Source organism: Zalophus californianus, chromosome 7 (assembly GCF_009762305.2).
Source record: "Zalophus californianus isolate mZalCal1 chromosome 7, mZalCal1.pri.v2, whole genome shotgun sequence".
Taxonomy (NCBI): Eukaryota; Metazoa; Chordata; class Mammalia; order Carnivora; family Otariidae; genus Zalophus; species Zalophus californianus.
Genome location: NC_045601.1, coordinates 107,289,492 through 107,293,577, shown reverse-complemented (window position 1 = coordinate 107,293,577; position 4,086 = coordinate 107,289,492). Strand labels below are relative to the sequence as shown.

Below are 4,086 nucleotides of genomic sequence, written 5' to 3'. Positions count from 1 at the left end.
CATTCCTCTTAGGTCATGATGTTGGTGTCCTGGGGTCCAGCCACCCGCCCCCCCACCCCACCGTGGGCTCCCTGTGAGCAGGGAGTCTGCTTGTCCCTCTTCCTCTGCCCCACCACTCATGCTCTCTCTCTCAAATAAATAAATAAAATCTTTTAAAAAGAGAAAAGAAATTCCATGATATTAAAAAATGTTTAGGATAAAACAAAAAGAAAAAATCACTCATGATCCTCTTGGCATGATAAAACCACTCGTTGTTTTGAACTCTTTTCCTGTCCAGGTGTTTTTATACGGTACCTGTAATGTATCCTGCTTTTTTTTTTTTTTTAAAGTAGGCTCCACACCCAACATGGAGCCCAATGCAGGGTTTGAACTCATAACCCTGAGATCAAGAGTCGGTTGCGCAACCGACTGAACCGCCCAGGCGCCCTATCCTTTTTTTTTTTTTTTTTTTTTTTTACTGTATGTCATATATTGATGGTCCTCCAAAGCATAGTTTTTTTATGGCGGTGTGACATTCCATTAATAGACCATCATTTTTATTTAACCTAGCTTTCACTATTGGATATTTCTGTTGTTTCTGTTTTTGCCATTATAAATTCATTCAACAAATATTTACTGAGCACCCATGTGCTAGTACTATGTGCCAGACAGCATCATAGGCACTGGGGGTATGGCTCCCAGATAAATAGTAGGGCCACAGATTATCATGCCTATAGTTTTTTTCCATGGTTTAGGTTCCTTTCTTAAGATAGAGTCTAAATTGATGAGTGACTGAGTCAAAGAAGTTGTGAAAAATGAACAGTGCTTTTCCTTAATGAGATTCATTGACATTCACTGATGAAACAGTAGATATTTGAAGCTCTGGGAGTTGATGGCATCAGATTACATCACTCCCGCCTCCCTTATGCTTTGAAGATTTTAGCACCTGGCTTATTGTCACTCTCTTTACTCCCATTTGCCTCAAATTTTTGGTGATTCTTTTTTTTTTAATATTTTATTTATTTATTTGAGAGAGAGAATGAGATAGAGAGAGCTTGAGAGGGCGGAGGGTCAGAGGGAGAAGCAGACTCCCTGTTCAGCAGGGAGCCCGATGCGGGACTCGATCCCGGGACTCCAGGATCATGACCTGAGCCGAAGGCAGTCGCTTAACCAACTGAGCCACCCAGGCATCCAATTTTTGGTGATTCTTGATGATTTAGTATCACATAGGCAATTCTTCCAATACGCATTAACAGTTTGTTTGCAAAGATGGTCGCCACACTGGCTCTTGCCCCACATGACCCTTGGCAGTGATTTTGCCACTTCTCCCGGCAAGTGGAATCTGTTTCTGTAACCCCTTGAATCTGGGCTGGCCTTATAACTTGCTTTGAGTAACAGAATGTGGCAGAAATGACACTGTGTGAGTCCCCGGAGTCTGGACCTCAAGAGATCTTGCATCCTGCCCCTTTGTCCTCTTAGAAAATTCATGACGTAAAGAAGTCTGGTCTGGCCCTACTGGAAGACGAGAAGCCCCATGGAGGAGAGCTGAGGTGCCCTGGCCAGCCACCACCAGACACATGAGGTCCTATTACCCAGCCCCAGTCAAGCTTCCAGATGACCACAGCCACATGGATGAGCCTAGGCGAGAGCAGCGGAAGAATTGCTTAGCAGAGCCCAGCCCATATTATCAAACTGTGAGCAGATGAATGGTCGTTGTTTTAAGCCACTCAATTTAGGAGTAGTTTGTTAACATGGCAATAGATGACTGATAAAACCAGCTTCCCATTTCCTTGATTTTTTTCTTCTCCGCCAACGGGAAGGATGGTCACTAAAACTTTGTTACTATCAGTAGTTTCATGCACTTCATAATCTCAGTTTTAAGTATCACACTTTCTTATTACCAACTCTTGTTTTCAGCCCATGCCCTCTAGTACCTGGACTCAAACAATTCTAGATTTAGATTACATTTAGCAAATATTGAATTAGATCCACTGGGATCACTTTAAGGGCCACATTACAATTTTTGTGGGCTCTGGGCACTTCATCTTCATGGGCCTCTCGGCAAAAAGATATTAAAAATTATATTTTATGGGGCACCTGGCTGACTCAGTCAGTAGAGCATGAGACTCATGAGTTCAAGCCCTGCATTGGGCATGGAGCCTACTTAAAAAATAAAAAACAAAAATAAATCAGTTACCAAAAAAAAATTATATTTTATAATCGCATTGGTAAAGAGATGAATACAATCCAGGCTGGATTTGACATTATATATTCATTTTTATTATATTCATCTTTTTCTTCTGATTTTAAAATAAATTAAAATTAAAACATTTTGTGGGAGGATGCCTGGGTGGCTAAATCGGTTAAGCATCTGCCTTTGGCCCACGTCATGATCCCAGGGTCCCGGGATCGACTCCCTCAGCGGTTCGGTTCCGGCTGCTTGCTCAGTGGGGAGCCTGCTTCTCCCTCTGCCTGTCGCTCCCCCTGCTTGAGCGCGTGCTCTCTCTCATTCTCTCTGACAAATAAATAAATTAATTAAAAAAAACACATTCTGTGGGCCCCTAAAAATATCGTGAGCCTCAGGCATGGTGCCTCCGGTGCCTAAATTGGCCCTGTCTCTTCTCCATTGATACTACCTCCTTTTGGTTGATCCCCTCTCCCCAACCACCCTTCCCTCCTGACCCAGCTCTGATTCCATGATTTATTATTATCATCTGTCCCTTGCCCCTTTCTCCCATTGTATTCATCTGGCAAAACTCCATCCCTGTGCCTTCTCCAGCCTGCACCCAAGCAGCTGAACGTGGCTGGAAAGAACATGTCTCCAGGCTGACTTGTCTCCCCTTAAATTCATGCCCCTCAAAGGTCCTTTGCGTTAACCTCCAATGCTCCTGCATTTCCTCATTCTGTGCGTTCTCCCACGCCCCCCGGAAAGCTGTCTTTACCTTCTCCTCTGTCCTCCAAAGTCCAACCACGCCTCCTTTCTCCTCACCCTGCTGGTGGTCTTGCTTCCAACTTCATGGAGAAAATAGAAGCAGTCTGAAGAGAATTTCCACGGGCTTCTATCGCCTACATGCAGCTGTTTCCATAAACCCTGCCCTCCCTCCTGTTACCATAGATGCACTGCCTGCGTTCTTACCGAGGTGAGCCCCTCCACGTGGGTACTAGTTTCCATCCTTCTCCCTGTGTAACTACAGGGCTCCCCAGTTCTCCCCCATCTCCGCCGCATCGTCAGTCTGCTATGGGATCACTTCCAGCAACCTCTCGCCCATCTTAAAATAAATGTCCTCCTTCAATCCCATATTCTCTTCCAGCTACATTTCTCTGCTCCCCTTTACTAAAAACTCTTGAAAAATATTTGTCTGCGCTTTCTGTCTTTACCTCTTCTCTCATGTTCTCTTGAACCCTCTCACCCCACCCCTACCACCGGAATAACTCTTGTCAGTGTCCTCATCTCGGTGGCCCGGTGGCCGGGTAAAGCTGCGTCTGACACAGCTGTCACCCGGGCTTCTAGGATCCCTCTCACTGGCTTTTCCACCTACTTCAACAGCTTCCCCTCCGGTCTCCTTTGCTTTTTCTTCGTGCTTCCAACTTCTTCCACATCTCAGGGCTCGACCCTCAGACCTCTTTTCTACCTTCACTCACTCCGGTCATGATCTCATTCAGCCTAATGGAGTCCTAATTAAGGCCTACCTAGAAGCTGAGTTCCTATTTCCCGAGTTCATGTTTCCAGCCAGGATTTCTCCTTGAAATCCAGACTCATGTATCCGATGGCCTACTTGACACCTCCCCTTGGATTGCCCACAGACAACTTGAACTTAGCCTGTCCAAATGCAAACTCCTGACTTCCAGCCTCAAACAGGAGGCTTCCTACGTCAGTCTACTGAGATCAGTAAATGGCTATTTCATCTATTCATTGTTTGAGACCAAAGTCCTTGGTGTTGTACTTACCTCTCCTTTGGCTCTCACATCTCACATCCTGCAAATCCTGTCGGCTCTGCCTTCAAGTTCATCCAGAACTTGACCACATTTCACAATCTGACCTCTGACATCTGGTCCAAGCCCCATCATCTCTTGCCTGGACTACTGCAACAGCTGCTTCTTCTTCTT

General features: G+C 45.3%; 1 long non-coding RNA gene across 1 annotated transcript; it reads right to left on the bottom strand.

Annotated features, from left to right (window-relative positions):
• Positions 1-2,377: 2,377 nt before the first annotated feature.
• Positions 2,378-3,799, bottom strand: LOC113926352. The gene is made up of 3 exons (XR_003521290.1): positions 3,670-3,799; positions 2,922-2,991; positions 2,378-2,494 (listed from the first exon to the last, which is right to left on the bottom strand). It is a non-coding gene; the product is annotated as an uncharacterized LOC113926352 (long non-coding RNA).
• Between the last annotated feature and the right edge of the window lie 287 nt (positions 3,800-4,086).